General features: G+C 35.4%; 1 protein-coding gene across 2 annotated transcripts in view; it reads left to right on the top strand.

Moving 5' to 3' along the window:
• The window catches only part of NAALADL2 (N-acetylated alpha-linked acidic dipeptidase like 2), a 1658577-nt gene that overhangs the window by 72194 nt on the left and 1563334 nt on the right, over window positions 1-23049 (top strand). For both annotated transcript variants that reach the window (XM_088839027.1, XM_088839030.1), the window contains exon 2: window positions 22467-22529. The gene's annotated coding sequence lies outside the window, so the exon portion shown is untranslated. The remainder of the gene's footprint in view (window positions 1-22466; window positions 22530-23049) is intronic.

Here is a 23049-nt window from a genome sequence, read left to right as displayed (position 1 = left end):
TGTAGCTCGCCAAACTCCTCTGTCTGTGGAATTCTTCAGGCAAAAATAGTGGAGTGGGTAGCCATTCTCGTCTCCAGAGGAATCTTTCTGACCCAGGGATCGAATCTGGTCTCCTGCAGTGGAGGCAGATTCTTTGCTGTCTGAGTCATTTGTTACGGATTGTTTTCATAACTGATCTGTAGTTTTATTTTCTTGTAATGTCCTTGCTTGGTTTTGGATCAAGATGATGTTTACCTTATTATGTGAGTTGAGAAATATTCTCTCATCTTCCTATTTTCTGAAAGAATTTATATAGAATTGATATATATATTTTTACTTAAATATTTGGTGGACGTTCCAGTGATGTTGTCGTGGCTTGAAATTTTGTTTTGGAAAGGTTTTAAAACAGTATGCTCTGTTTCATTCCTGATATTGGTGATATCTATCTGGAAGTTTTATCAGATTTACCCTGATATTATCCATTGCTCTCAAATCTTCTATTATGATCTTAATGTAGCTGTTTAAGCTTTCTTCTGAGTAGTTTTTGCATGCCATTTCTTTCCCTACTTTTTTACTTTTAGTCTGTATACCTTCATATTTAAAATAATTTTGTTTGTTCGATACTGTATAATTTTTATATGATATATACCTTTCAGATTGTTCAAGTCATTTATAGTCTATGTTTTTGTTCCTATGTTTGTGTTTAAATCAACTGTCTTGATATTTCTTTTCTTTTTTTCTAATTTTTTACTCTCCCCCTTTTTTTCTTTTAGATAAAGTGAATATATTTTATGATTCCATTTTATTTCTAGTATTATTCCCATCTGGGCCTTTTTGTTTTATTTGTTTAGTGGTTACTCCAAAGCCTACACCATGATTTTTAACTTATCAGTTCACCATCAAATACTCTTATGCCACTTCATGTAGAAATGTAAGAGTCTTCTAACAGCACACTTCCATTTCCCCCTCCCTTCCTAGCTTTCTTACTTTTATAATTTTACCTCTCCATTTGTTATAAGTTTTACAATGATGCACTTATTTTTGCCTTAAAACAATTATTCTTTAAAGTGATTAAAATGAGAAATATTATACTCTAAGTTACCATGTGTTTACCATTTTAATAACATTTTATCTCTTGTGCCAGTTCCAACTTACATTATTTTACCTCTACTTTTGGAGAAGGAAATGACAACCCACTCCAGTATTCTTGCTTGGAGAATCCCACGGACAGAGTAGCCTGGAAGGCTGTATACAGTCCATGGGATTGCAAGAGTCAGACACGATTTAGTGAATAAACCACCACTACCACCTCTACTTTAAAAACTTTCAGATTCTTTCATGTTTCTTATGTGCTGGCAAAGAACTCTCTCTTTTTCTTGTTGTTTTATTTCAGTGTTTTAAAGTGTCTGCCATTGTCTTCTGTCTTTCAGATTCTTATGAGAAGTTGGCTGTTATTCTCATCTGTGTTCTTTTGTAGAGAATATGCCTTTCTTTCCTCTGTTGTTTTCACTAAGACATGACCCACTGGAGTCTCTTCTAAATGTCCCAGGTATTCTTTGGTTGTTTCTCCATTCTAAATGGTAGAAGTCCTTCTCCCACTGTGAGCTCTGAGTAGTGTTAATCTACTGTTTTCCAGTAATTCTTTCCTTGGCCTCAAGTGGTATCTACTCACGTAGGGCAGATCAATAGCCACCTAACTCCTGGAATAGACCTCCATACAGGTATTTAGAGCTTTCTCTATCAGTGCAGTAGTGGTGTCCTTGGTATTCTCTTCTGTGATTCAAGCTGCCTTGACCTTCCCAACTTCCAGTCTCTATTTCTCCAACCTAGTAAGACAGCCAAGGTCTCTTTGGCTTCTTCCAAACTACCTCTTAGAAACTGCCTCCAAGCACAAACTGGGACAGCCATAAGGCTTATCTTTCTTGTTTCCCTTTTCTCAGAAGTCATAGTCCAGTGGTACTTGTCATTCAGTGTCTGAAAACAGTGTTTTCATGTGTTTATTCTAGTTTTCTTGTTGTTTAAGGTAATAATGTAAGTCTCATTCTGTTATTTCATTGAAGTGAAAGCCTACAGTTTCTTTGAACAAGGATGTGTGGTGCCTGAATATAAACTTGAATTCCAGTGATAGGCTGATATCTTATATACCTCCATCTGTTTCTGGATTATTCATTTTGTTACAAGCATCTACCTGCTTCTTTATCTCATTTATTTATGGGTGTCCAATTCTACACAATTATTTATTTTTAATAAGCATGTTTCTAATTTCATATAAATTGTAATATTCCTTAGGATCTTTTTTAATATTGGGAAGGTCAGCTGTAGGGGTGGGATGAGAGAGGTGTTTTATATTGTCATATTGTTTTCTATGGGATCTTGGTTTTTATTGAATAAATTTTACTTTAGAGATCCTCTTGTCATCTTGTGTCCGCTAAGTTTACTCTCTGCTGTGTTGACCCAGATGGGAAACTTAACTTTGTTTACAAAATCCACTCACAAAAGGCATATGAGATTTCCTTTCTTTAAATATGTGAGTTTGTAGGGACAGCATCACAATTCTCCAGGCAAGAATACTGGAGTGGGTTACCATTTCCTTCTCCAGGGGATCTTGCTGACCCAGGGATTGAACCGGGTCTCCCACATTGGAGGCAGACACTTTAACCTCTGAGCCACCAGGGAAGCCCAGAATACAAACAGTTTCACATAAAACAGGAGACATCCCTGTTTTTAAAAGTCCTTTTAGTACTCCAGTATCAGATTTTGATTTTACCACTTTCTTCAGCCTTATGCCTACCTAGTTGTCTTGCTGATGTCTTTCTATTCTCTTCTCCTGTCTACCCACTCACCTTTGAAATTTTGATTATTACTAGTACAAAGTTTAGCTGTTGTTTTGTCTGTATTAGAACCTATTGTACTAGAACCTCTGGTCCTGTTTTCATCCTGAGACATCAATAATTTGTTTACTGCTGCCTATTATTAAGATAATGAATTTTTCACACTACTACATTTATAAAATAGTGATCTATATTTTTGAGTTTTATATTTCTATTATAATTTTCAAAATTGAAGATATATATTATTTCTAGATTTGATGGCTGTGGAGGCATTCCAGATGCTACTGTCTTAAAAATAGTCTTGAGCAAGATAATGATAATTACCAGTATATAAGTTTCATAAGAGAAAGATAGTCATGTGAAGAGCCATATGTAAAATATCTACAGTATATTATCAACTGTAATATGAAGTTTCCACCTCAATATGGAATCTAATATGGAATGCCTATATTCATTTATGCCCATGGATTTAATTGAGCTTATCTATGTTCTTACTTATTTGGCTATTAATATAATTGATTTGTTATTAGTTACTAAATAATATTTTTTAGGAAAATTAAAATGAGTTGTGCATATGAATAGATCAAATTATCTGTATAGCATTGATGCTACTTCAAATTTGGGGCTCTCTTCTTCATAAAATAACATGTTTTCTTTCATGTTACTGTTTATTGTTTCTTCAAAATTGCTTAAATGCCTTTTTTTTGATCATGTGTATGTTTTGTTATCAACTGCTTGAAAGAATAGAGTCAATTTGGAAAATAATGATTCTGCTTTTTACTAGTGTACCTAGTGCTTGGAAACTAGTGCCTCCAAGGGTATTAATATTTAGTTGAGGCCATAGAATATTCACCTCTGATATTACTTATAAAGTATATTTACAAATTAGTTCAAATTTATAAATAGATTTCAGAAATAAAGCAATAACTCTAAGGGAGCAATGAGAGTGAAGCATTATTAATCAGGAGGCCATCATGAGGTGAGTTTGGAATAAGTGCTAAAGGAAAAGAATGTTTCAGAAAAGTTCTATCAGGTAGGGAAGAAAGAAGTATTCTAAGGCATAGAAGATGATATGAAAACAGTAAAATCAAAGGGAAATACTTTTCTGTTGGGTTCATGCCATTCTTTTATAACATGTAACTTAAAAATGTAGGCTTGGAGTCAAACATTGCTTCAAATTCTGTTCAATCATATACTGGTTATGTGATCTTAAGCAATCTTAGTTTTTCTTATTTTAAAAATGTGAACAAAATTAATCTACCTTGAGGATAAAGTATAATGTTGCACCTTAAATCTTTTACACAGAGTTAGGCAAGTAGTAACTACAAATTACATTACAATTCTTCAAAAGTGTTTGCATTATAATCAGTAAGTAGCATATTTTATAATGTTTATTTGTCACTCTGGTAGGCTATAATCCTTTGAAGGGACAGTTTTTATATCTGATACTTTATTGATAAATATTACAGGTTTGCAGTCAATATTTACAGGACAAATAATTAACCAAAGCAGAGAAACCTTTTGGAGAAGAAATCTGTGAGAATCCAAGAAATGACAGAGGAAAACCATAAAGGCTCTGGAGTAAAGTTTAAATTGAACAGAATAGTATTTAGTGATGAAATTTTGTTTGGGGAACCAAATTGGTAAGTGGTTTAATGTTGTCTGAGACTTGTTTGAAGCTGCCTCAGTATGATGCCTGAAAAGAGGAAAAAACCCTTTTTACTTAAGTTCTAAAACTAGGCTTAGATGGCAATGGGTTAAAGAGAAAAGAGATGAGAAGAAAGAAATTTGTAGTAGGAGAAGAGAGCAAAAGAAGTACCTTAAAATGTGAATAGAGATAAAAATAACAGGTTGAGCCAGGTACCTCTTTTGCTACCAGAATGCCATAGAACATTTATTACTGATTTTCATACTCATCTACATTGGCAAACAAAACTACATTTTAGTGGTGATACTTTCTTTACTGTCTCCATTTGTTTTCTCTTACTAGAACTATAAATGTTACAGTGCTGGAGCAAGTGCCTCTAAAATATTGACATTGCTTCTTGTCAGTACTCTGATAGCAATCTTATTTTTGATTATTTAATGGTATTTAGTAACTATATTTTAAATATAGTCTATAGTCGGATATCATCTGATATCTGATAGTCAGTTATGCATCTACCCCTTTTAACCCACTACTGTATATATGAAAGGAAATACTACCTTCCTGGAGATGCTATTTTTTTTTTCCCCTTGGAAAGAAAGGAAATTAGCAGTTAGACATCAGTGCCCAGTAGCTCACCTTCTGTCTGCAGACACTTTAGTCCTACCTGATAATTCTACTTTATTAACCAAGAGTTGTTTTTCCTTTGGATTAATTTGAAAGGCTTCCTATGAAAGTATGCACTGAATAAAGATGATAAAAATTGACTGGTATACTGTTTTCTAATAAAAGTGACTTATTTTTTATATTACTTTGCTTAAAATCAGAGGTATATATAATTTGGAACAACCTTTATGATATACAGTTCTGTTTTTGCTGAATTTCTATAAATTTTTCACTCTATAAAACTTAAGAGAAAATTATAAAAGGTATGTTTTAGTGATTAATGAGAACAAAAGTCAACTTTGTCATTTCTGTAATGTTATACATCCAAAGAATAGCAATTTCATTATGAAATTTGAGAAAAAAAATCAAGAAATGAATTAATTTGAGAGCATAATATTTAACAATATGATTACATCTTTCAATTTGTTTCTCAAGTTATTAAAAAATAAATGCAATTTGAAATTACAATGAGGTACCACCTCACACCAGTCAGAATGGCCATCACTAGAAACTCTACAAACAAATGCTGGAAAGGGTATAGAGAAAAGGGATATCTTTACACTGTTAGTGGGAATGTAAATTCATACAGCATAATGGAGGTTCCTTACAAAACTTAAAATAGAGTTGCCATCTCATCCAGCAGTCCCACCCCTGGGCATACATCCAGGCAAAACTATAATTCAAAAAGATACATGTACTCCAATATTAAATACAGCACTATTTACAATAGCCAAGACATGGAAGCAACCTAAATGTTCATCAACAGATGAATGGATAAAGAAGGTGTGATATATGTATGTACAATTGAATACTACTCAGTCATAAAAAAGAATGAATTAATGCCATTTACCACAATATGGAGAGATCTAGAGATTATCATACTAAGTGAAGTAATATAGAGAAAAACAAATATCATATGATATCACATTTATGTGAAATCTAAAATAAGACGCAGATGAATTTATTTATAAAACAGAGACAGACTCACAGACATAGAAAACAGTTATGGTTACCAAAGTGAAAAGAAGTAGGGACGAGCGCTAAATTAGGAGTTTTGGATTATCAGACACAAACTTTCATAAATAAACAACAATGTCCTGCTGTATGGCACAAGGAACTGTGTTCAGTGTGCTATAATAAACCATAATGGTAAGAATATGAAACAGAAAGCTGAATATAAAACAGAATCACTTTGCTATATACCAGAAACTAACACAACATTGAAAATCAACTATACTTTAATTAAAAAAAAATAAATGAATTTTGAAAGTTCGTTTGTATAGTTAATGTTTAAAATTAATTTTTAAATGGATGTCATTTTCCCACAGTTAAATACGTATGCTTTCACTGTATATTGGATGTGAAGTTTTTTTTTCCGATCTGAAGTTTAATTGATTTTCTACATTATTATTAGAGAAAATTAACAAAGTGTCATATTCTGATTAAGACTCGGATTTATAGAATTTTTTAATCTCCTGATTATTAAATGTAACATGAGGGAACTGCTTTTCTCTGCCAGTGAAATATTACCGAAGTAAAGCATTATGAAGTTTCATCTTTAATTGTAGTACTTCTAGAACAATTATCCTAGCAGTTCCTTTTCATAATCTGAGAATAGTATTTGCTTATTATATTTAATTGAAAATAGTGTTGATACAGATATTAGGGTGTTTTCCTGGTATGATAATATAGCAAGTGTTTCTGGTGTTACTCTGGATATTATATTCTTTTTTTCTAAATGAGCTTAAAAAATTATATTTGAAGAAAATCCAGATGAGATATTTAGATAATGAATAGCTGATGCTTATTTTGGATTAGTTTTGAGAAATTTAAAATTCAAGCTGAAATTTTAAGTTTTTTTAAATTGAAAACATTTGTTTTAGTTATAAGACCTAATTGGTACAAAGTGACATGGCACCAACCTAAATATATACCTTGTGATTACTCTTTAACTGATGATATGATGGATTATTATTCTATTAACTTGCTCATGTTCTTCAATATGTTTCTTTCAGTATTTCCTAGTATGTTTCTGTCACATAACTGATTTTCTCCTGAAACCAGAATTTCACTAAAAAAATTACTCAAACTCAAATGCCTTAGAGCTCATGTAGGTAAAAATAGATAAATGAAGTATAAAGATGATCTCTAGTAACTAACGACGGAGAAGGCAATGGCAAGCCACTCCAGTACTCTTGCCTAGAAGATTCCATGACGGAGGAGCTTGGTGGGCTGCAGTCCATGGGGTCGCGAGAAGTCAGACACGACTGAGCGACTTCACTTTCACTTTTCACTTTCGTGCATTGGAGAAGGAAATGGCAATCCACTCCAGTGTTCTTGCCTGGAGAATCCCAGGGACGGGGGAGTCTGGTGGGCTGCCGTCTATGGGGTCGCACAGAGTCGGACACAACTGAAGCGACTTAGCAGCAGCAGTAACTAACAAAAGGCCTTTATTCTGGTGAGAAAGTTGTTGTTCAGTCGTGTCTGACTCTTTGTGACCCCATGGACTACAGCACGCCAGGCTTCCCTGTCCTTCACCATCTTCCCAGAGCTTACTCAATCAAGTAGGGAATGTGATTCTAAAAAACTGGAGAGCATTCAACCAATTTTCACTATGTTAGTATGATGGCCCAGGTTTGCAGATCTTCCAATTGTATATAGAAGCTAAAAATGTGTGTGTGTGTGTGTGTGTGTGTATAATTTCCTGATTTTTGAAGTTTGGCAAATAACTTTTAAAAACTATGGACCAACACTTTTCGGCATATCAACTACCGATAAATTGCTTTAGGATCTCTCATTTAAAGTTTTATGTTTAAAAATAAGACTTTGCTAGTAATATTTTAGGTATAGTTTATTTTGTACAAAATGATTTTAAAAGCATTTTTGATTCCCAACTTTTAAAACCCATCAAAGTGTAAATCAGATCCCAGGTTGACAGTTTGCATAACAAAAGCTGTTTAGAGACCATCTCTCTCTTTCCCTTTAACATCTCTGAGTCAGTCTCCTTTCCTTGTTTCCACGTGGTGTGTTGTACTGTCCTTATTCCCCCAAACAAGTCTAGTTAAAATCTTCCCTAATAGCTTTTGTTCCTATTCACTTGACATTCATCTACACTAGTTGACATCCATCTCCACATCCATCTCAGCTATTTAGTTGAGTCCACCATTTTCTTTTATCTCATTAACGACACTGTTTTCTAACTGGTCTCTGTTGTTTTAGTCTTTCAAATCCATTCTTCACTTGAGACAAAGGAATGGCCTAACTATAAGGTAAATCACAGCCCTGCTTTAGATCGTTCAAGGATTCTCCATTAACCTGAGAATAAAATCTAATCATCTTAACGTGACCCATAAGGCTCTTTGGGCTTCAAAAGTGGCGCTGGTGGTAAAGAACCTGCTTGCCAATGCAGGAGACATAAGAGATGCTGGTTCAATCCCTGGGTTGGGAAGATCTCCTGGAGAAGGCAATAGCAACCCACTCCAGTATTCTTGCCTGGAAAATTCCATGGACAGAGGAGCCTGGTGGGCTACAGTCCATGGGGTGGCAAAGAGTCTGACATGACTGAGAGACTAATACTTTCTTTTCACTTTCACTAAGGCCCTTTATTATCTGGTCTTTGGTTACAGGTCTAACTTTATATTTTGCCATTCCTCTTTATATATCATGCTATAGTCAGCTTGAACTCCTTCAATGTTTTTATTTTTTCTTGTTTATGGACCTTAGTAAACGTGGTCCTCCCTCCCAGGCCTCTTCCCTTTCTCTATTCTGCAGCAGTTTGCTGTGTGGAGGAGAGGATGGGTAAAGCACAGGAAAGTTTAGATCTATTCTGACTGCGCTGAGTACATGGTTGTCCCAGTTGCCTTTTCAAAGACTAGAAGCCTGGTCAACTTTTTAAGAAACAGAATTAGCAGCCCTGACATGATAAATCTCTCTGTATTCTTTTCTTTTTTTTCCCTTAAGATAAAGGCTCAGTGATTTGAACTATCCAGAGTATGGAAAGCTCTGACATTACAAATGTATGTCATAATTTACGTGAGACAGCGAGTTCTCTCTGTGTGTCTCTGTTTGTGTTTCTCTGTCTCTGTCTCTTTCTCACACATAGTCACACACCCCACCCATGAGATAGACATATCAAACCAAATATATTAAATTAGTGTTTTATTAGAAGCAGAAATCCTGATTCAAACCAACATTTGGAGAGTATGCTCAGTATACAGATTTTTCTTAAACATGGGAATAACATTTTCAAAGGAAGTAATTTTTTTGTAAGACTTTGAAACATAAGATCCTTCTAAAGTTTCACCATTTAGATTGAGGGTAGCCCTTGGCAAAGTTGTTGAAATGAGTGAATGATGAGTAAGAAGTGTTTCTTTTTTTTTTGCGTGTTCATGTGTGTGTGTGTGGCGGGGGTGGAGTTTTGGTGCTTCCTGTAGGTCTTTCATTGCTCTTCTCTTTCCTTCTTGTTTTTAATATCCCTTTCAAAGAAATGCCACATACAGTGTCATTCTATATGTCCCATGGTACAATGGAATCATTATCTTATGTGTCTTCTACTTTGTCTTGGTATTAATAGAGTTAGTCGTTGAGTGGACTATTTTGTAGTCATATAACAGCAACCAGAAACTTAGAGATGACTAACTGAAACCAAGGGTAATCATCAGTTAAATTCATTACACTTGTAATTACAGGTTACACCTATAACCTGCCTTCAGTGATCAAGCTCACTTTAATCATTGCTACAAAACTGTTGCATGTCCTTGAAGATTCACAGAGCCTGAACAATAGGTTTTGCCCGAGCTACTTTCTGTGAACTTGGAGTCAGCTGTATCTAATTGGAGCTAAAACTGGTTAGGACCACCAGTCCTGCAACAGGGCATGCACCAATGTCTGCTCGGTGACCTTTTGATATCAGAGGGCTGAGAATTCCACTGTAACAATAATTAACTCACCTTTTTCTTATCTCTGATCGCTTTTCCTTATGTTCCCCATGCCTCAGCTTGATCCCATAAATATCTAGGGTCTGTTATTGTCAGGGACGCGGATTAGAGATTTGTTCTTTCATCTCCTCACCTGGCTGTTTTGTGAATAAACATGTTCTTTGCTGCAACAGTGTGTGGCTTGTTGCTTGTCAGGTAAATAGACCTGATTCGATAATGTAACCTTGTTAAATTATGAGACTGATGTGTAACAAACTCTCATTTGTTTTATTAAAAATGGTTAAACAATGACAGTACCAATGGAATAAACATAGAATATCCCATGAGGAAAATTTTTAAAAATCTTTTTTAAAATAAAAAAAAAAATTTAACCTAATTAATTAGAGGATAGTTCCTTTACAACGTCGTATTGGTTTCTGCCATACAACAATGCAAATCAGTTATAACTATATTTATATATGTATATATCATCTTCTTGAGACAAATTCTTATAGTCATAACTCATTCTGTCATTTCAGTATAATTTTGGCTTAATTCATATAAGTTTTCTGTAAAAGCAAAGATTGATGATCATCACCTAATGGAGTGTTCTGAAATTTTGTCTACATCTCTTATACGAATGCACTTTGTTTAAGCTTTCCTGTAACAAAGATGTAATAGATGGTTTAAGTTTGAAAACTGAACCTAAGACAGATGACAACAATGGAGTGACAGGAAAAAGAACTGCTCTGTGCCAGCTGGATGAACTGAAAATAGATGGAAGATAAATTCTATCTCATGGGATTTGCTGCCTGCCGGAGCTAATCCCATTAACCCACCTGAGGCTTCACACTGTCTCATCTGTGGAGCAGTGTCTTTTTCCTTATTTATGACTTTGCTATTCATATATTTGCCAGGTCATTGCCAACTTGTGCTTAAATATAAAAATCTAATTATATATCTTACTGTTTTAGCAACCACAATCATATTGTTCTGTAACATTACTTTTTCTTCCTTTAAAATTCAGTTCATGAACAAAGTAGAAAGAATCCAATAGGTACATTCTTCTCTTTCTTTTGAGGTGTAAGTGATATACCATAATTGGTATAACATTATAATAGTTTCAGGTGTACAGTTTAATGATTTGTTATTGTATGTATTGCAAAATTATCACCACAGTAAGTCAACATTTGTTCACCCTGCGTATTTGCAAGCATTTTTGTCTTGTGAGAACTTTCAAGGTCTACTCTCCTAGCTACTTTCAAATATGCAATACAGTATTATTTACCATAGTCACCACGTTGTACATCTCTTCCCCATGACCTAGTAATTTTATAATTGAAATTTTGAACCTTTTAACCCTGTTACCCATTCCTCCTGACTGCTGAACCTCAGGCAACCACCAACTTGTTCGCTATATCCATGTACTTTTTTTTTTTTCTTTTTGGTTTGTTTTAGTTTTTTGCTTTAAGATTCCACATGTAAGTGAGATCATGTGGCATCTGTCTTTCTCTTTCTGACTTATTTTAGTTAGCATAATATCTTTAAGGTCTGTCCATGTTGTCGCAAATGGCAACACTTTTTTGTGTGGCAATAAATCACACTCAATTTATTTTTTTGTCTGAAAAATACTCTACTGTGTGTGACACATTTTAATATTTGTTTATCTCTTGCTGCACCCTTGTTTCCTTATCTTGGCTATTGTAAACAGTGCTGGAGTGAACATGAGAGTGCATATATATCTTTAGCTTTAGTGTCTTTATTTTCTTGGCATAAACGCCCAAAAGGAATTGCTGGCTAATATGGTAGATCGTTTTTAAAATTTTTGTGTTGCTTCTATTCTGTTTTCCAATTTATATTCCCACCAACAGACTACAAATATTTGTTCCCCTTTTCCTATATCCTCACTCACACTTACTTCTTGTCTTTTTGGTTATAACCATTCTATTAATGACAGGTGTGAAATCATAGCTCATGGAAATTTTTCTTTCCATTTCCCTTATAGTTATGTTGAGCATCTTTTCACGTGCCTTTGGCCATTTTTATGTCTTCTTTGGAAAAATGTCTATTCAGACAATTCTCTTAAGAGAAAATTACAAAAGAATTTTTTATGAATATAGGTGTCCTTTTTATTTCTGTATCATCCATATCTATCTCTTTTTTCCCTCCTTTGAATTAAGAAAAGCTGCTTTAAATATGGTCTGTTTCTTTATGATTATTCCTAGTGTTACATAATTAATAGCATCATATATTAAAAATTTTACTGAAGTATGATTTGACTACATTAAAACACAGTTGCCACCACCTCCTCATTTAATGATGAATACATCAGATGGCATTCTAATGCTATCTTTGGTGTATCAAGGAACATATAGACAGTTCTAAAATGATGATTTTTTTTTTCCGGTACTTTGGGAAAAATGGATGAAATGGTTTGAAATAAGTGGATGATGATAAGAGAGGGTGTTCAGCCTTCTTGACCCTGTGAGGCTATCCCTCAGGAACGGATAGCCATAGACAAGGTAGGAAGCTATGTGGATTGAAATAATGTCTTAACAGTTGTGTACATGTAATATCGTCAGATGAAAGTGAAAAAATCAGTCTTATAGAGAGTTTGTATTTATAACTAACCACAACTGAATTGTTTTTTTTTTTCTAGTAAGGTTTAGCACATGGTAGATAATCAATAAATTTTGAGAAGCCCAAAGTTATATAGACAGGCCATTCAAATGATTGGATACATTTTTAACTTTTAACATATTGTTTGATACTTACATTTAAAAAAGAACAAAACCCTGAATGATAATAGTAGCTACCATTTTTAGGGCTTGCGCTATTTATCAAGCCCTCATTAGCTCATTTAACCTTCATAACATCCTTGGAAAACAGTCTGGGTTCTTATCCTCATTTTATGTCAGAGGATTTTGTTTCAGAAGTTTTAAGCAAGTGATCAAAAAACTGTCTGGGAGGTGGTGGAGCAAGAATTTAAACAGACTGATCTGATTCCAGAGCTGAAATAAATGTGTTTGTCGTGTTTGTAAGAAGGATTACTGACCTGTAACATTTGTTGAATAAATGATATTTGGATCTCGTCTCTCACTTTCTACCACTTTTGGCTTGTATGTCTCTTCATTCACCTCCATCTCTTATTTTATCATCCTCTTTGTCAGTGGTGACATTTCTCAGACAGAATGTGGGGTATACTCACTGCTCCAGGAGACTAGCATTCCTGTTCAGGCACTGAATCAAGGCCTTAGCCTCATTAACCCTGGGAGCCTAGAACTCCTGCTTTCAAATCCCAGCTCTGCTTCTTAGAAGCCCTGTGATTTTGTGCAAGCACGGTTTCTTCATCATTGTATAATGAGAGTAATAATAGTACCTGCATGATTATATGCTTCAGTATTAAATGATTTAATAAATATAAAGCATGACATACTCCCTGACATACAGTAATTAATCGATATTTATTAACTATTAGTCACTTTTCATAACTTTTCTAAAGAAAGTGATATTAGGGAGAAGTAAATTTTAATAAATGAAGTTTAAATAGCTAGTTAAATAGTTTAAATAGCTAACTCGTGTTTAGTGATTGCATTTTGTAATACTGAAATTTTTATTAGTCTTTTATTACTGAAATAACTGAGAAGCACATGACAACTGTTAGCATTTCTGTTCAGAGTTTTGAATGTGTTGTGAAGTATTCCATGATGGAGGATGGAGTGAAAGGAAGTTGTCATGATGCTTCAGGGTACTTGTACTTAATAATTGTGTTCTATTCTACTTTCTTTTGTAGTGAAATATTGATTTCTAGGAAAGCAGCAGAAAATTGGGCACAGCTAAGTGATAAAAAAAGGTCTTTTACTTTTATTTAAAAATACAATTCAGCTTTTAATGATCAAATTTGATGTGCAAGCTCTTTGGTCAAAGCTATCTCTGTTGTCAAGGAAATTCAATGACAGAAACTTAGGAAGAGATTTATCTGGTTGGCAGGTTCTAAAGAATCCGTCCTAATGTAGGGAGGAATTTGCATGGATATTGTAGAACAATGGTTAGCAAAAACATCTATCCTATTTCATTGAAATTACATTCACGTATGTGATGGAATTCCAGTTGAGCTATTTCAAATCTTGAAAGATGATGCTGTGAAAGTGCTACATTCAATATACCAGCAAATTTGGAAAACTCAGCAGTGGCCACAGGACTGGAAAAAGTCAGTCTTCATTCCAATCCCAAAGAAAGGGAATGCCAAAGAATGCTGAAACTACCACACAATTGCACTCATCTCACACGCTAGTAAAGTCATGCTCAAAATTCTCCAAGCCAGGCTTCAGCAATATGTGAACCGTGAACTCCCAGATGTTCAGGCAGGTTTTAGGAAAGGCAGAGGCACCAGAGATCAAATTGCCAGCATCCGCTGGATCATGGAGAAAGCAAGAGAGTTCGAGAAAAACATCTATTTCTGCTTCATTGACTATGCCAAAGCCTTTGACTGTGTGGATCACAATAAACTGTGGAACATTCTGAAAGAGATGGGAATCCCAGACCACCTGACCTGCCTCTTGAGAAACCTGTATGCAGGTCAGGAATCAACAGTCAGAACTGTACATGGAACAACTGACTGGTTCCAAATAGGAAAAGGAGTGCGTCAAGGCTGTATATTGTCACCTTGCTTATTTAACTTCTATGCAGAGTACATCATGAGGAACGCTGGGCTGGAAGAAGCACAAGCTGGAATCAAGATTGCTGGGAGAAATATCAATAATCTCAGATATGCAGATGACACCAACCTTATGGCAGAAAGTGAAGAGGAACTCAAAAGCCTATTGATGAAAGTGAAAGAGGAGAGTGAAAAGGTTGGCTTGAAGCTCAACATTCAGAAAACAAAGATCATGGCATCTGGTCCCATCACTTGGGAAATAGATGGAAAAACAGTGGAAACAGTGTCAGACTTTATTTTTTTGGGCTCCAAAATCACCGCAGATACTGATTGCAGCCATGAAATTAAAAGACACTTACTCCTTGGAAGGAAAGTTATGACCAACCTTGATAACAGATTGAAAAGCAGAGACATTACTTTGCCAACAAAGGTCTGTCTAGTCAAGGCTATCGTTTTTCCCGTGGTCATGTATGGATGTGAGAGTTGGACTGTGAAGAAGGCTGGTCGCCGAAGAATTGATGCTTTTGAACTGTGGTGTTGGAGAAGACTCTTGAGAGTCCCTTGTACCGCCAGTAGATCCAACCAGTCCATTCTAAGGGAGATCAATCCTGGGTGTTCATTGGAGGGACTGATGCTAAAGCTGAAGCTGCAATACTTTGGCCACCTCATGCGATGAGTTGACTCACTGGAAAAGACTCTGATGCTGGGAAATGTTGGGGGCGGGAGGAGAAGGGGATGACCGAGAATGAGATGGCTGGATGCCATCATCGACTCTGTGGACATGAGTTTGAGTGAACTCCGGGAGTTGGTGATGGACAGGGAGGCCTGGCGTGCGGTGAATTCTTGGGGTCGCGGAGAGTCGGACACGACTGAGCGACTGAACTGAACTGAACTGATAAGTATTTTGGGTGTTCTGGGAATTCAGGGTATATCTACAAAAAATTCCACGTGGCCTCCATTCTTTTCATGCCTTCTATTTCGCATTGAAAATGGGATGCATAACTTCTCAATGATGAACCTGACTGAGAATTGTCTTTATGTCCCCCAAACCACATCTGGTTCTCAACTCCAGCTGTTTAAAAAAAAAAAAGTTTTATTGGAACATATGCAACCATGCAAATTTGTTCACATATTATGACTTCACCTTGTAGCATAAAACTGAATAGTCACAACAGAGACCATATATTCAGCAAAGTCTAGAATATTTATGATCTGGACCTTTACAGGAAAAATAGCTTGCTAATCTCTAAAGCAGATAGATTTAAAAACACCCATGAGAGCTTATTCCAACTTGATATTTCATACTTTCTCTTCAGAGAAGATTACCTCTCCTCATTAGGTTTTCTGAAGAGCATAAATAGTATGGGTTAAATATGACTACTGTTTTATGTGTTAGTCTTTTCCTTTCCTTTAGATTATAAATACTCAGCATGCTTAGATTTATAGAAATAGCCTTATATAAATTACAATTTATCACAAACATAGAAAATGTGACTATTAAAATATTGAATAGTACAACTGATTCATCTCTTTTATGATCATCTTATTTTGTGAAACGACAAATTTGTTGAAGTAATTGAAATTAAGCACATTGGCTTATTGTTCATGAGACTTGAAAAAAGACAAGACTATGGATTCATGGGGTCAATCGGACACGACTGAGCTACTGAACTGAACTGATGGGTATTAAAAAGCTTTAAAACAAACAAGCTATCATGAAATTAGTTAATTTCCATTAGTGTCATTAAAGATCTATTTATTGATGTTTGAGTTTATTTAGCCTTGTTTTTGTATACATGGTATGTTTCTTAACATTCTTCCCCAATTTTCATCACATTCTCTCTCATTTTTGCTCATTGAGTTTTAGCCTTTTTAGTCATTTCCATGACTTTCTGTATATATTTTTTGTATTATTTTAGTGTTCTCTTAATGTAGAATCCAAAATTGAGATCAGCTCTCAAAAAGTACTCTGACAGCTGCAAAAGTGATAGTGGGATTAATCTCTAACCCATCTTCTTATAAAGAGGTGTGGTCAATTATCATTATCATCAGCAAATAAAATCCATGTAAAAGCCATCTCCCTAAAGTCTCCTTTCCCTTTTTTAAAGTAAATTCAAATAAATACTGGTAGTACTCTTGCCTGGAAAATCCCATGGGCGGAGGAGCCTGGTAGGCTGCAGTCCATGGGGTCGCGAAGAGTCGGACACAACTGAGCGACTTCACTTTCACTTTTCACTTTCACGCATTGGAGGAGGAAATGGTAACCCACTCTAGTGTTCTTGCTTGGAGAATCCTAGGGACGGCAGAGCCTGGTGGGCTGACGTCTATGGGGTCGCACAGAGTCGGACACGACTGAACTGACTTAGCAGCAGCAGCAGTGCTAGGAGAAGAATCCAGTGAGAGAATTCTCTGTAAGGATTTTAGAAATTCCCATAGTGCATTTGCAGGTGAGGATAGTTTACCTGCTCTGGGGAGATGATGCTGATTATTTAAAAAATCAGAGATAAAATAAGAAATGATTAAAGAAAATGATTTATTTGATTTATTTGCTTTTTGGTAAACTTGATTCTGTTTTGTAACCTTTGAAACATGGATTTTATGGGTGACAGTATTAAAATTTACACTCCCTCTAGACTGTGTTGTTAATCATTATTGCTCTGCTGGGCTTTATGATTACCTGTCTGCATTGCAATGCAACTTCCTTAATATTTACAATTGAAATACCAATGGTTCTTAAGACATCTCATATATTTCTATGAATGAAATGGAAGTCACAAGAAATAAAGACTTGCCGACAGAAATACACTTCAAAATATTAAATTCCTCCTAAAAATCTGTAGAACTTTTTAAGACCAATGTTGATTTTTATACTTCTGAAATAAAATATCCAATCCTGATGGTTGTATATCTGATACTAGTGGTTGTATTTTAGTGCTTCAAAAGATAAATGGATTCATTATCTAAGGATAGTTACGGTATAAATAAAAACAACAAACAATAGGTGCTTCATTTATAATTTAGTTCAGTGCACCAGACATTTATTAAGCCTCTACTTTGTGAAAGTCCCTGCAGAGATGATGTCAGGTACTTATATTTGGAGGAGGAGGATTGAAGACAGACACAGCACCTATGATACTTTAAACCGTGCAGATCTATTGCTATAACTTTGGAAGCTCCCATCTTTTGCAGAGAGCAAAAGATATCAGAAATAGATCTTGGAGCTCCCAGATGACATTTAGGAAAATATTCTACACTTTTGGGAATATTTCTTACTCTTATTATCTAGTAGCAGTTGTCAAGGAACTGTGTTAAGACCAGGGCTTGAGGGGTGGAAGCTATCCTGTATCTTCTACAAAGCAGTAAGTGATCTGGAGATACAAATTTGACCCTGAACTAAAGTCATCCATGAGATTTTCAGCTCTGCCAAATTCTTAGCATTATTGAGACATTGGTCTTATTCATATTTTTGGTAGGGGCTTCCCTGGTAGCTCAGTGGTAAAGAACTGACCTGCCAATGCCGGGGACACAGATTCTATCCGTTATCTGAGAAGATCCCACATGCTGTGGAGCAACTAAGCTCATAATCCACAACCACTGAGCCTGCACTCTAGAGCATGGGAGCCGCATACCTAAAGCCTTTGTTCTGCAATGAGAGAAGCCACCGCAAGCAGAATCCTGAGCACCTTAACAAAGAGTGGCTCCTGTTTCCACAACTAGAGAAAGTCTGTGCAAAACAGAGACCTAGCACAGCCAAGATTAAATAAAAATAATAAATATTTTGGGCAGAAAAGGAAAATTTGCTTAAATTTGGGAGTTAGCAGGGACAAAAACTTTTTTGGAGGAGCTCACCCACCAGAATCAAATTCATTTATTGAGTTCTGTTATGATTCAAAGAGTGAAAGGCAGCATTGATCTCAGGAGCTCATAGAATAGTGAGGGAGATAAAATATACATTGAGGTTTTCCAAGCTACTGAGGGAAAATTGGCTTGAGTAACTGCTTTACACTCAAATCCCTCCTGAACATTTGAGAACTCAAATGTTCTCAGAGTTTCTGCCTTTTTTTCCAGCACTCTTTTTCTGCTTCATGGAACCCACTTTGTTTCAGCCTTTTACATTCACTTGGTCCTGCACCAAAATTATATCCCTTATTGGCTTTCACAAGAAATCCATCATATTAAACTTGCCATGACAGTTTGTACATTACAGATTTGGTGGGTTGTGTAGGAAGAGATCACATTATCATGGAGCCCCCCATCAGCACCACTTCCTATTTTCCCCTGTCTGGTCATCTCTGCTGGCTCCCAAAAGCTAAGACTTCTAATACATGATACTGTCTTCTTTATCTACCAAATACCACCTGCTAAGGGTAGTCTAATATTTCCCCCCATTCCCACAAAAGTTCTGGTGATTTTTTTTTTATTGTCGCATAAATATTATAGAAATTGCAGATGGGATGGAGAGAGAGAAACACAAAAGAACTTAGAGAGTTTGGAAGAAATCAGGTTTTAAAGTGGCAGACTGGAGAATGGTGATATAACCTGTGCCACTTTAAATCTCCATTGCAGATCTTGGAACAAATTCCTTTTAATCTCGTTCCAACTGTGTGATTGATAGTAAAGTGTCTTTCCAAAGTATTCCCAGTATTCTCTGAAGTTAGGAAATAACTGCTCTAGGAAAAGGATAAAATTATAAAATATGGACCTTTGATAGTAAGATCTACTACTTGAAAGAAATGCAAGTTATGCATAGAATCTATTACGAGGAGAAGCACAATTATTAGGAAATGATGGGGTTATTGTGATTAGATATTAAAAAAAAACTCATATTCTTTATTTTAAGCACCAGATCATTGGCAGCAATTTAAAAAAGCAAATACCTGTATATATTTATATATATGATGTGGAAAAATATATTTAATATTGTGCATTGTGTGTATATAATGATTAGAACAAATTAGTACTGCTGAAAAATATTTGAGTGACAGGATCCATATTAAATGTCTTATGTATATTACAACACAATGTTTCTTAGTAAAAATAAGTGCTATAAAGCTACTTCAATAAAACTGACACTTCAGTTTTTAAGAAAAATTGATATTTTTCACTAGTTGGTTTAGTTCATAAAGGATTTAAAAGTATAAACAAAGACATCTTTGAGCTAAACTTAAGCTTGGGATATAGGTTTTTTTCTTATTTAATATTTTTTGGGATGCTGTGTAAAAATAAAAGTACTTCAATGCTATTTGAATTTATTTTACATAATAATTCCAGAAGTTGGACAAATTAATTCAGCAGCTGAATGACATTGTCGCAGAATCTGTTTCTACCCTTCTCCTTTGCCATTCTCAAGATGTTATCTATGTCCTAATATTAACTTTCTTCATGCTTTCAAGATGAGTAAAGTGGTTCTAGGAATCATATCCATATACAATAGCAGGAAAAAAAAGTTTGTTAGGAGGGTGGAAAACTTTGCTTGAAGCCCCAAAATACCTTTCCTCCCATCTTCTTGACTATGTATGAGTAACCTGCTGCTGCTGCTAAGTCACTTTAGTTGTGTCCAACTCTGTGCGACCCCATAGCAGGCAGCCCACCAGGCTCCCCTGTCCCTGGGATTCTCCAGGCAAGAACACTGGGGTGGGTTGCCATTTCCTTCTCCAATGTATGAAAGTGGAAAGTGAAAAGTGAAAGTGAATTTGCTCAGTTGCGTCCGACTCTTCACGACCCCATGGACTGCAGACTACCAGGCTCCTCTATCCGTGGGATTTTCCAGGCAAGAGTACTGGAGTGGGTTGCCATTGCCTTCTCTTACCCTTAAATCAGTTCCTGGCAAAGGAAATAGGTTCACTATGATTGGCTGAGTCTAATCAGAGTTGTCTTGAACCTGGGTATAATCAACCTCCTCAGAGCTGTTTGGGAAAAAAAAAAATATAGACACCTAAGATGAATCAGGGCTCTAAAAAAGAGAAAGCAGTGGGTAGGAAGCCAGTAGTGTCTGTGGGAGAAACAGAGCATCAGCATTTAGGCTGGTGCTTCTAAACCCTAGCCGCACATTGGAATTACCTGGAAAGCATTTTAAAAAATAAGTTGATTTACTTGTGTTGGGTTGCACATAGATATTAACATTTTATAAAAATGTTCCTGGTAATTTTAATGTATAGCTAAGTTTGAGAACCACTGCACCAGGTAATTGAGGATAGAATAAGGAAACAAAAACCTTCATGAGTCTGCACACATTTAGCTGCTCGAGCAGTTTTCCATCTCTACTGAGCAGTACCTGAAGTTACCAGCGACCATCAGAGTAAGGTTACCAACACAAATCTTAGACCACAATTAATCTGCCAACCTGAGATGATGTTCACTGCCATGGTCAGTGAACATTTTCCGAGAATGCATGATGTTTGGGTACTTAAATACCCAGACAGCCTTCATAGCCAAGCTGAGATGGTGTTTTATGTAAAGGTAGGTAGGAACATTAGTTCCGTTTTTGTGATGAGAGAGCTGAGTTTCACAGAGGGAAGAGATAGAACTAAAGGTTTTATCTTAGAATTCTTACAGCCAGGGTTTCCTCCTTCTACTTATTTATTGTTGCTATTTTTGTTGTTATATTTGAGAAAGGTATTATTTGTTTTGGTCAAAGTAAAACCTTGTAATTATAATAACTATCATTTATTAACAACATATTATGAGCCAAGAACTTGTGCTAGGTGCTTTATTCCTGCCCCAACATTTATTTAATCATTGCAGAAATCATACACAGTAAAGAGTACCAATTCTACTTCATAGAAAAGCAAATTGGAACCCAGAAAGTTTGTTACTTCTCTGAGGTTTCTTATTTAGTTCATTTCTCTGTGATCTAGAATTTGAACCCATAATGCAGTGAAATGACAAAATGTGTTTTGCTATGCACAAAGATTTGATTTTGTGCAGCTAATCAGTTCAATAAATACCTGTTGGTTGACTAATAGGTGATAGATGCTGGGCTGCCCTGGGTTAGACTGTATTTTCCTTGCACAGTATAATTTACATATTTTAAAGAAATGGGTTGAGGACAGTTACTTTGCACCAAGCACTTAATATATGATCAAAGGAAAATTGAATGAATACATGAAGTGGAATCTTTAGACTGCTTAATTTGGAGTTGCTCAAATTTTTAAGACTAGTGAAACTACCTTGGCAATAATTTCCTTTTCCAGAGGAACTTGTTGAAACATAGAAAGCAGACTTTAAAGATATATCTTATATTGTACTCTGATATTTTCAAACAAATATTGAGTTACTGGAAAGTGTGTCTTGAGTTGTTCAATCACACACCATATTACTGCTTTTGATAGAATAGTACTTTTTAAATAAAAGATATAATTGGTCTGTATGGCTGACATTTATTTAGATACTTGCTTTAGAATGTTTTCTTCTAATTGAAAGATAAGAGGATAATAAACTGAACAATGGCTATTAAGGACTGACTGCTTTAGTTTTCACAGAGATAACATTTTCCAAATTACTGAGTTATGATATTGAAAATGAAGGGCAGGCTCCTTGTTGGGAAAAGTGTTAGAATAGCCCTAATGCAGAATCTCATTAAAGCAACTGTCAGGATTCCTGTATTTTACCATCACCTCCCCTCTTCTGTAAGAAGCAACTGTCATTTTGAGGGAGTGTACTGCCAAAGAGGCATTTACAAATAAATGAAAAATGTCACAATTGATTTCACTTCTTCCAGAGTACTGTGTGTCAGCTTTGTCATAAACTGTCTTTGTTACTCTCTGTTTTAGATCTCCCAGCTGGACATTGGAAATAGCTTTTGATGGTTTAGGGCTTCTTTCACTTGACCTCAGGTAAGCCCTCTATTGGTGACATTTTATAAATATTTGTAAAATGGTTTGAGGAGTTGAGAGTACAAAAACTTTTTTTATCTCTTTTTCTCTGTAATGGCTGTTTTTGTCAAAAAGCATTTCGATGTAAATATTGTTTGCTTGCATTTTTGGACATTAGAGAGAATTATTCTGTGCCCTATGCAGTATCGTAAAATTATGTGACTATAATTCACATTCTCTTTCCGAACGTAATAATTTGTTGTTATCATGCTTAATGTAAGAATACTGCCAATAGCAATTATTTGGAAAAAAGACACGTGATTATGCTTTTCCTATATCTTGAAACAGATGTCCAAATTTTGATCCCTCTTTCTTTATAATATTATCTTGGATACATGTCTTTCAAATGACTTATATACAACATTGTTGATACACATTCTTTATTGCCATCAGCATAAACTGGTCCATTGGCACTACTGCTGTCATGCTGACATTAGTGAGGACTTACTCCGAGCTATGCTGTACACTATGTACAGCTGAA

This window comes from Moschus berezovskii, chromosome 1, assembly GCF_049115385.1.
Source record: "Moschus berezovskii isolate FMDL1 chromosome 1, NW_MosBer_1.0, whole genome shotgun sequence".
NCBI lineage: Eukaryota > Metazoa > Chordata > Mammalia > Artiodactyla > Moschidae > Moschus > Moschus berezovskii.
The sequence above is the reverse complement of the archived record's forward strand: the minus strand, read 5'-3'. Positions and strand labels throughout refer to the sequence as shown.